We start from the raw sequence: 11,687 nt of genomic DNA, 5'->3' as shown, positions 1-11,687 counted from the left end.
AAGTCCTGGTTGCCCTGCTCGGCTGAGGGCTTGTGCAGCGGCTACATTCATCTTCTGCCATTGGCACAAGCCATTCCCTGAGGGGGGGCCTAGAGCCGACTTGCAATAAGCCGCCGACGGGTGGCCCTTGCACTTTCTGCCTCCCTCCTGTGCTGGTCCTCCTCCGCCTCCTCCTCCTCCTCCTCCTCCTCTGGTGGTCCTCCAATGTCTGCTGGCAGTGGCTGAGTCCTGAGGATAGCCAGGTTGTGCAGCATGCAGCACACGACAACGAAATGGGAGACTCGCTCAGGCGAGTACTGTAGGGCTCCCCCGGAACGATCCAGACAGCGGAACCGTTGCTTCAGCATGCCGATTGTTTGCTCAATGATGTTCCTGGTTGCTTGATGGCTGTCATTGTATCGCTCTTCAGCAGGGGTGCTGGGCGCACGGAGTGGGGTCATCAGCCAGGTGCACAAAGGATAGCCTTTGTCCCCGAGAAGCCATCCTCGTGGGTGAGGCTGGGCTTCGAACATGTCTGCCACAGAAGTCTGGCGCAGGATGAAGGCATCGTGGCTGCTGCCTGGAAAGCGGGCATTGACAGCTAGGATGAGTCACACACCAACTGCACGTTGAGCGAATGGTAGCCCTTCCGGTTGCGGTAATCCTCGGCATTCTCTGGAGGTGCCCGCAAAGCCACATGCGTGCAGTCAATGGCGCCCTGCACCATGGGGAAGCCCGCTAATGCTGCAAAGCCCATTGCACGCTGTTGCTGCTTGTCAACGGTCATGGGGAAGGAGATGAACTGACGTCTCCTTCTGAAAAGGGCATTGGTCACCTGGCGGATGCAGCAATGTACCACAAACTGGGAGATGTTGGAAATGTCCCCAGTAGCGGATTGGAAGGAGCCGGTGGCATAGAAGTTGAGAGCCACCGTCACCTTCACTGCCACCGACAGAGACGTCCTGCTCCTCAGCTGTGGCTGCAGATCTCCGCAAAGCAGGTGGCAGATCTCAGTGACCACCGCCCTTCTGAATCGCAGCCTCCGAACACACTGCTCCTCAGACATGTTCAGATATGAGAACTGCTGGTGATATACCCTGGGTGGGTAAGGCCTCCTTTGCCGACGCCTGTTGCCCCTTCTCCATCTGGCCATGGCTGGCACTCTCTCACGGCGTCTCTGAGCCCTTTGAATGCAATGGAGAAGCCCAACGTTTCCACCCATTGCAGCCCCCATTATATGTTTCCAATCAATGCTATGACTCTGAAGTTAAAGACAAGTGCAAAGCTGTGGCCTGAAGCCACAAGTACCTGTGCGAGTGTTAAGCCAAACCAGAAAGCTCTCTACCTTTGTCTCTCTCCAAAGATCCGTCTCTCACAAAGAAGGAGTGGTGCAAAATGGCCGCCATTTATACTGCAGGAGGAGTGCCCTTTAATTAGCGCCCCCCGCGCCTCGCAGCGACTGGGAACCGTTCCCCTCTACCAGTCGCTAGGGGCGCCAGGTGCACAATAGGCTGGCACCACTGAATTTCCGGTTTGGGGCGCACAAAGGGCGTTGCACCATGAAATGACGTCAGGATCTGCGCGCGCAGCTGAGCGCGCGCAAAGGTTTTGCGTCACCGCTAAATCTTAACTGAAGTTCGCGACAGGCGCAGATCGCGCTGCGCCCGGGCGCTAGCCGCTTAGCACCCCACTTCTCCTCCTCCTAAGGCGCTAGCGGCTGGCGCAAACAACTGAATTTCTAGGCCATGGTATCATGTGATAGCCTAACAGGCAACACTATTGTTCTAGGGAATATCCATGTGATTCAGTTATCTGCCTTGTTATTCCTTTGTAAACACTGTCACCTTTGCTGACATAGCGAGGTCATTAAACATTCTCTCACACTGCAAGTGGGTCCTTGGGGTTGTGGAGGTGCCACTCACAGCCACAGACACCTCCTTCCACATGACCCATGCTGCTGCAGATGATGGTTTCTTCCCTGGTACACCCTCCTTATTCTAATTTGTGCCAGCAGCACTTCCACCTAAGCCTCAGAGGAGTTAGAAGCTCGCCTTTTTCCTTCTTTAGCACCAGCCATTTCAATCCTTCTTCTAAGAGTTTTCTCAGCCTTTTAACTGCATGCAGCCCTTTAAATACTGAAGTTACGCCTTTGCTCTGCCCCCTTGAATTTTATGGGGCTCCTCTGGTGTTTCTGGTTCCCTGCTGGCGGGTTTCCCTGACAGCAATATTTAAATTAGCAGATCCAGAATTTCTGATGAGACCAGCTGCTCTCATTTCACAAGTTCCACTCTGCCTTATGCACACTGGCAGAGCGAGGCCCCCGGAATTTCCAAGCCTCAATCTCTACAACTCTGGAATGATAACATATTGAGAGTTTGATCCTAGTGTTTGAAAATAGTATTCTGATCAGGTGACTGAATGCTATAGATTCAAACTTGCCTCAGGACAGTTAGGTCTGGTTTGTTACAGGATGTTTAAGCTAATTAAGGAGAGCCAACACGGATTTGTAAAAGGCAGATCGTGTTTAACTAATCTAATTGAATTTTTTGATGAAGTAACAGAGGATTGATGAAAGGAATGCAATGGAGGGCGTTTGACAAAGTACCACATAGAAGGCTGGTTAACAAAATTGAGGCTCATGGAATAGGTGGGTTGGATAAGGAATTGGCTTAAGGACAGAAAACAGCGAGTTGTGGCAAATGGCTGTTTTTCAGACTGGAGGATGGCAGACAGTGGTGTGTTCTCCAAGGGTCAGTGCTGGGGCCACGGCTTTTTTTGATATATATAAATGAACTGGATATTGGAATACAAAGTAAAATTTCTAAATTTGCCGATGACACCAAACTTGGGGGTGTGGCAAACAGTGCCGGCTCTCTGTAGAGCAATCAAGTCAGTCCCATTCCCCCGCTCTATCCCTGTAGCCCTGGAAGTTTATTTCCCTCAAGTGCCTATCCAGTCTCCCCTTGAAAACATTGAGTGTGTCCTCTTCCACCACTTCCGTCGGCAGCGAGTTCCAGGTCCTCACCACTCACTGCGTAAAAAAGTTTTCCCTCACATCCTCCCTGTATCTCTTGCCCAAAACCTTAAATCTGTGACCCCTAGTCCTTGTACCATCAGCTAGTGGGAACAGCCGTTCCCCGTCTAGCCTATCCTAATCTTGTACACCTCCATCAAATCACCCTGCAACCTCCTTTGCTCTAATGAAAGCAAATCCAGCTTCTCCAACCTGTCCTTGTAGCTAAGATCCCCCATCGCTGGAACCGTTCTGGTAAATCTCCTCTGCACCCGCTCAAGTGCCTTCACATCTTTCCTAAAGTGTGGTGACCAGAACTGGATGCAATACTCCAGTTGTGCCCTAACCAGTGCTTTATAAAGATTCAGCATAACTTCTCTACTTTTGTACTCAATACCTCTATTTATGAAACCCAAGATCCCATATGCTTTGCTAACCACTCTCTCAATATGTCCTGAGAGAGACCTATGCACATTAACTCCCAGGTCCCTCTGCCCCTGCACACTCTTTAAAACTGTGTCATTAAGTGTATATTGCCTCTCCCTGTTCCTTCTGCCAAAATGCATCACCTCACACTTCTCTGTATTAAATTCCATTTGCCACTTGTCTGCCCATTCTGCTAGCCTTTCTATGTCCTGTTGCAGTCGATTGGTACCATCATCATCTCTGGATTATTTGTCCAGTAACATAACCACTATGCTACTGTACCCCCGCCATTGTTGTCCATTTATATTTGCTTGTCTACACAGAGACACATCTCCTTGATTAGTCAAACAGTTGTCCTCCATTTCTGACTGAAGAAATTTGTAATACATTGATCTCCGATGGACTATCTGTTACAGAGTGGAGTCTGAGACAGCAATCCGAAACAGTAAGCTAGCACATGCCACCAGTAACATTGCTGTTGGTTTTATTCCCACAGTTGTATTAAAAAAATATAAATACATAGTTATGGGCAGCATTAAAAGAATGACAATTGTACATTGTCACTTTGGAGCCTACTGAGCTGGCTCTGACTTCCTGATGATTTTGCCTGGACTCCCACTAAACTACTTCAGACCCCACTGGAACACACAGCTGTTGGGAAACATGCACTGGGGAAAAAAGTTTATTTAAATATATCATCCAAAAAGAGTATAATCAAGTGATGAGCTTACAGCAGTTAATTGTAATTCAGAGCTGCAAGCTGGTTGAAGAAATTTGTGGTCTTGTCCTGCCTGTCCTCACTTACAGCTCTGCCATTATTATTACTTAAAAGAGGCACAGAAGACATGTGGCAACAGTCTGTTCAATGGAAACTCTAGGACATTAAAATAAACACAGCAATGTTCCTGTTACTCAGCGTGTGAGGCAAGATAGGCAAAATCCCATTCATTTTAAATATGAATGCAAATTGAGGAAACACATTTAAAAACACTTCATGAAAGAAAGTTATTCAAGGCCCACAATTAATCTGAATATCGCACCAGAATCGAGGATACGGGAGAGCAGCGTGCCGGAAGATTGACGTGTAATGGCAGACAGATTTGAGTCTCCGACACTACTGGGCTCTTGACCTTAGCTGTGTTTTGTGGAGAAATAAGGAACTGAGGCCAGGAACACCCCTGGGGAGTGAGAGGGGAAATCTTCAGGAGGCTCATCCCTGGGGTAGGGTGGTGTTGAATACTTCCAGCAGCTGTCTCAAGAATAATTTGATTGAATGTTTGGGAGTAACTATGATGCTTGACAGCTGCGTGAAAGGAACTGGTTGCCAGATTCTGAAAAACTGAGGCTGAAGAGTTCTATTGACAATTGTGATCTATAAAAACATTATGGGTTAAAGCTTTGTCTTTAACACTCTCAGTGCAATGCTTCATACACTGGCATTGCATAATTTTAATGGACAGAAAATAGTAGGCCCATGAATCAGACATGCACCCGAGTTCCTGATGTGCGATCTCGACCTGAAGCTCTGCACTGAGAGTGTCAAAAATAAAAATGTGCGCATTCGTGTTTCTCTTTAATATTGTGATAGCCAAAATATTATTTACTAATGAAACATAAAAAATGGTCTTGACACGCCAAGGATGCATTTATATTACAACTGTAGCATTGGCGTTAAGAAGTTATTGTGGCGGAGCCACCAAGGGTCTCAGAACAATTGGTAATAATCCCTTTAACTACAGTGTAGTGCAGCCGCGGACTGCACCTTTAAACTGCCTGTTAACTGTACTGTATTGTACTTTCCTGCACTCCACGTGATGACGTCATGACGCCGATCACGTGACCGCCAGTGGCGCAAAGAGCGCGATGACGTCATGACGTCAGCTTCCAGAATCTTCCAGCAGTTGTCGAGTGCCCAGCAAGCTGATTAGACCTGTGTACCGTTTCTCCTGTAGTTTCCCTGTTAACTTCGTTGTTCATTAAAACCTGTTGATTTGATTCATCGAGTCAAATACCGTTATTCAGATAGGAACCTCCGTTCCTACATTGGTGACCCCGATCTCGTTGGACAACTTTCGTCGAGGATGAACACGAATGCCGTCGCCCTTAAACTGCCGCAGTTCTGGGAACAGCAGCCAGCAGCATGGTTTTTCCAGGCAGAAGCACAGTTCGCTCTCCGGGAGGTCACAGCGGATTCGACCCGTTATTATTATGTGGTTTCCGCTCTCGACAGTGCCACGGCCTCGCGGGTCGTCAGCCTTCTTTGCAGCCCACCGGAGGAGGGCAAGTACGAAGCGCTTAAAGCCCGTTTGCTACAGGTATTTGATCTTAATAAGTCGGAGCGTGCACGCAAGCTTATTTCCATGCCCGGCCTCGGGGATTCAAAACCATCAGAACTGATGAGTCAAATGCTCACGCTGTTGGGTGCGGAACCCCAATGTTTTTTATTCCGTGAGCTTTTCCTCTGCCAGCTACCCGATCCGGTTCAGGCGGCCTTGGCCAACACTGCCATCACAGACGGTGCTGAACTCACTGCAGAGGCAGACAAGATATTTACTGTTACTCAGCAATGTTGTGCAGCCACGAGGCGCCTTTCCCCCACGCGAGCGAAGCCCAGCCCTCCCCCAGCAGGATGGTGCGCGTACCACGCCCGTTTTGGCGCCAAAGCTCGAGGCTGCCGGCCGCCTTGCAGTTTCCCTCAAGACAAAAAAAAAACTCCAACAAGCCCGCGCCCTCCCGGACGGACGACAAGATCTGAAAAACACGGCAAGTTAGCTATGGCGGTGGGCTCAGCGGGCAAACTCATTTACGTTACGGATTCCGTTACGGGCCGACGATTCCTGTGCGACACTGGTTCACAGTGCAGCATCCTGCCAGCTTCCAAGCTGGACCTACTATCCGGCAGCCAGGGGCCTTCCCTCGTGACAATAAACGGCGCTGCCATGCGTACGTTCGGTAAACGGACGGTTAACTTAACCTTTGCCGGTCAGCGTTTTGTCTGCGACTTTATTACAGCTAAGGTCTCACAGGCCATCCTGGGAGCTGATTTTTTTCTGTGCCAACGGTCTGCTGGTCGATGTCCAACACTGCCGACTCATTAATGCGTCCACTTTCCACGCAGTGCCCTGCCACCGCAGCACCGCCGTGTCCTGGTCGGTGGCCTGTGCGGTTCCGTCGCAAGACGGGTTTACGCGCCTGCTCGGCGAATTCCCGGAGCTCACCAGGCCTACTTTTTCGGCTGCAGTCACACGGCACGGGGTGGAGCACCATATCTCCACGACCGGAGCACCCGTTTACGCTCGGGCGCGGCGATTGGAAGCTGGCAAGCTGGCAGCCGCAAAGGCTGAGTTCCAAACCATGGAGCACCTCGGGATCATCCGGCACTCGGACAGCCCTTGGTCCTCCCCACTGCATATAGTACCCAAACCAGGCGGCGGATGGCGACCTTGCGGGGATTACAGACGCTTAAACGACGCCACGACACCGGACAGGTATCCTATTCCCCACATCCAAGATTTTTCGGCACATCTGGCGGGCAACTCTATATTTTCTAAGGTGGATCTTGTTCGTGGATATCACCAAGTTCCGGTGCACCCTCCAGACGTCCCCAAAACGGCGGTCATCACTCCGTTCGGCCTTTTTGAGTTCCTCCGCATGCCGTTCGGTCTGAAAAACGGAGCTCAAGCATTCCAGCGGTTGATGGACTCTGTCTTACGGGATCTGCCCTTCATTTTTGTATATTTGGACGACATCCTAATAGCCAGCAAGGATACGACAGCTCACATGGCCCATTTATGTACACTTTTCGCCCGGCTCAGCCAACATGGCCTTATTGTCAATCCGGCCAAATGCACGTTTGGAGTATGCAGTATTGATTTCCTGGGACACAGGATTACCCCAGAAGGCGCCGTCCTGCTAGCCACCAAGGTAGAGGCAGTTACCGCATTCCCACGGCCTCACACAGTCAAACCTCTGCAAGAGTTCTTGGGGATGGTAAATTTTTACCATCGTTTCGTCCCCAAGGCGAAGCACTAAAAGGAAAGTCGGGCAAGGATGCTCTCACTTGGACACCGCAAATGGACCAGGCGTTCCGCGATACCAAGGCGGCGTTGGCAGATGCAACTATGCTAGCACACCCACTCCCGGGCGCGACTATTGCCCTCACTACGGATGCCTCCGACTACACCATCAGAGCAGTTCAAGAGCAGTGGGTCGACGGGAGTTGGCAGCCGTTAGCCTTTTTCAGCCGCCAACTGCGCAAGAACGAGCAAAAGTATAGCACTTTTGACAGAGAGTTGCTAGCCCTGTTTTTGGCCATCCGGCATTTCCGTTTCCTTCTAGAAGGCCGTCCGTTCACTGCATTCGTGGACCACAAGCCGCTCACCTTCGCCATAGCCAAAACGGCGGAACCTTGGTCAGCTCGGCAGCAGCGCCACCTCACGTTTATATCCGAATTCACAACGGATTTGCGGCACGTGTCAGGCAAGGATAATCTCGTGGCGGATTGCCTTTCCCGGGTTCCAGTCCAGGCAGTCCACCTGGGCATCGATTCGTCGGACTGGCAGAGGATCAACTGGCAGACCCAGAGGTACAAGCGTTTAGGACCACGCCTTCCAGTTGGCAGGTTGCAGACGTGCCGTTTCAAGCGGCAGGAACCACGCTCTTGTGCGACACATCCATGGGAGTGCCCTGGCCCATTGTGCTGGTCGAATGGCGCAAGAAAGTATTCCAGGCAATCCACGGGTTATCTCACCCGGGGATGCGGGCTTCTCAACGGCTCATGTCCCGCAAATTTGTTTGGAAAGGCATGCATTTGGACGTCCGGGACTGGACAAACAATTGCGTTGAATGTCAAAAATCCAAAGTCCACCGTCACGTCAAGGCTCCGGTGGTCAACCTGAGCGCCGTTTCGACCACGTTCACGTGGACTTAGTAGGCCCCCTTCCCGGGTCACGTGGATTCACACACCTCCTGACGGTGGTAGACCGGACCACCAGGTGGCCAGAGGCGATTCCTTTGGCCGCTACCACCGCAGCAGACGTCGCCAGGGCGTTTCTTTCGTCATGGGTGGCTCGGTTCGGGGTGCCATCGGACATCTCCTCGGACCGCGGTCCGCAATTCACATCAGAGCTGTGGAACGCAGTGGCACAAGGCCTGGGTACCAAGCTGCACCGTACCACCACGTACCATCCGCAGGCGAATGGTCTGTGCGAAAGGTTCCATCGGTCTCTCAAAGCGTCCCTCCGTGCTAGCTTGAGGGGACCCAACTGGGTGGACAGGCTCCCATGGGTGATGCTAGGCCTCCGGACAGCCCCAAAGGAGGATCTTCAGTCTTCATCGGCTGAGCTGGTTTATGGCCAGACACTCAGAGTGCCAGGTGACTTTCTCCCTCCACACAACGAACCATGGTCTGCAGCTCAACAGCTCCTGCTACATCAGGAGGCGGCCAGGAATTTCCTGCCCATCCCAACCTCGCATCATGACCTGCAGAGGCCGCATGTCCCGACAGAACTCATGAGTTCGGACTATGTCTTTATTAGGCAGGACGGTCACAGAGACCCGCTCAAGCCGCCGTATACCGGACCGTTTCGTGTCATCTCATCAGGGGAAAAGTTTTTCACAGTCGAAGTCGGTGGAAAGTCCGATACCATCTCTATCGACCGGCTTAAACCAGCACACCTAGATCGGAGTGAGCCTGTCGTGGCTGCCCAACCGCCTCGCCGCGGCCGACCGCCGTTGACCGCCAGACCAGCCGTGCACCAGCCCACCGTCGAACAGCCCGGTTCGGCCTCAGACGCACCTGCACCTCTGACTACCATTTCTGCCTTGCCCGAGACGCCGCTTCTGCCGCAACCCAGCACTGGTTCGTTTACTAACGCTCCGTTTCCGCTGCCTGAATTTCGTCGCCGTTCGGCCAGGATCATTAAACCTCCTGCTCGGTTGACAATGTCCGTTAAAGTGGATTCTGGGGGGGTGCCTGTGGCGGAGCCACCAAGGGTCTCAGAACAATTAGTAATAATCCCTTTAACTATAGTGTAGTCCAGCCGCGGACTGCACCTTTAAACTGCCTGTTAACTGTACTGTATTGTACTTTCCTGCACTCCACGTGATGACGTCATGACGCCGATCACGTGACCGCCAGTGGCGCGAAGAGCGCGATGGCGTCATGACGTCAGCTTCCAGAATCTCCCAGCAGTCGTCGAGTGCCCAGCAAGCTGATTAGACCTGTGTACCGTTTCTCCTGTAGTTTCCCTGTTAACTTCGTTGTTCATTAAAACCTGTTGATTTGATTCATCGAGTCGAATACCGTTATTCAGATAGGAACCTCCATTCCTACATTATAGTATAAAGCTGGAGTGAAGACAACCTAACTCCAGAGCAAAATGATGTGAGGTTCCCTCCTTCAGTTTTGCTCCAGTGTCAGACTGGGCCCTGACTCTGAACTCACACTACAATTAACATCAGTGCAAAGCAAAACCACTTCATTTGACATTACAGTTATAGTATAAGTGTAACCTTAAAGGTACAACAGGCCTTTGCATCTGTAATGTGGGAAGTAAAGGAAGAAAAACTTAATAAATGTTTTAAAATAAAGCAAAACATGATGAGCTTGATTTATTGGCCCAGATTTTGCAGTAAGAATGATGATGAGGCTATCTTTTATTAAGCACTGTTATTAAGGAGTAAATCGGACAGCAACTTCTGACGTCCGCACATGCGCAGTAAAACGCGAAATTCTGGAAGTTGTTGTCCGATTTACCCTGCTCTTCCACAAGCTTTGCTTTAACAGTATCTCGCCTAGAGACTCAGCATTCACGTACATGAAAGGGCGTGAATTTGCAGTACTTACTCACTAGATACCTACGAAACACGGCAGAAAATGTTAGGGCTTGTCCATTCAAGTATTGTTGAATTTTTAAGGCATGATAACTACTGCCAAACAACCTCTCTGGCATTGAAAATTTAATTTTACAAGTGTGGAGTCTCATTACTTCAGATTTTAATTATTGTTGGAGATTTAAAAACAATGAAACTTTGTTTTAACTTTTTCTTTCTGCCTCTTTTATCTCTCTCTCTTAATCCCATCTGTCTTTCCCTCTCTTTATTTTGCTTTCTGTACAAAAGATTTGACATTGAATTAAATATTCTAACTTACACTTCCTCGTTTAGACTCTGCATTCCTCAGCAGGGATTCTTCAATCTGATTGGTTGAAGAGACACGCTGTTACTTGCCGTGTTCACACAGATCCCAGATCCTCTGTAGAGGGCGCCGTGCTGTACCAGACTCCCGATGACCATATGTTGCCGCTCAAAAGCCCACAAAAAGTCTGGAAAGCTGTAAGAGTAATGAATGGCCAGTGCTGTTTGTTCGCTGCTGATCGCAAAATCTAGGCCATTATGTATTTGCACCTTTTGGTAGTTGTTTATTGTCCTGTGCAAATTAATACAAGCATTTTCACTTAGTTAACGGAAAGTCATTAATTGGTCTAAAATATAAAAAATGCATTTAGTATCAATAACATCAATATAGTTGATAAGCTACACAATTAACAGAATACCAGGGAGTCTCAGAATCCTGACAGTAGGCTTTTCATTTTTTTTTAATAAAGAGGGCAATTTGTGTAGAAGTGACTACAAGGGAGGCTACTGCAAAATTCTTCGTTAAAACTTAAAAAGACAAAAAAAATTGATTGTACGAGATGGTAAAGGAAGATCCCTCAACATTCACAGTCTCCTCAGCTGTTCCTCTCCATCACCGAACAGAAAGCCGTGTCTTCAGCATCAGTTCATGACGGAAAAGCTTATGAAACATCATCTGTACTCCAGCACAATCTTGAGGCAGTCTGTGATGAGTAGAAGTCATCTGATGTGGAACAAGAAATCCCTCAATTACCTATTTACTGCTCAAGTACCACAGTAAAAATGTGGATTTCTGGGCAATAATCTGTCCTCATGATGAGATTGCGCCTGATGCATCTAAAACTATGAAACCCCTTAGAATTTTTTTACATAGGTTCTTCAGTTAAAGGTCTTTTACTGCTACAGGTCGAAAGGCTTCTGGAGACTTATTAGAGATTTCCGGTGAATGGCAGCAATAGGCAAAATTAAGGTGATATTCGCTGGATATTATGAAAGGAAGAGCTACCCATTTTAAGGATAATTTCAGATTCAAATTATGTTTATAATTGTTGAGATCAACTGATCTGAAAACCTGCAGAATCGTTTGGTAAATGTGCCTCAAATAATTAACTTAAAAACAGGACCACGTATT

The sequence above is a fragment of the Somniosus microcephalus genome, chromosome 20, assembly GCF_052327205.1.
Source record: "Somniosus microcephalus isolate GS21.2 chromosome 20, FLI_Smic_1.0, whole genome shotgun sequence".
NCBI classification, from domain to species: domain Eukaryota; kingdom Metazoa; phylum Chordata; class Chondrichthyes; order Squaliformes; family Somniosidae; genus Somniosus; species Somniosus microcephalus.
This window is presented reverse-complemented; position numbering follows the sequence as displayed.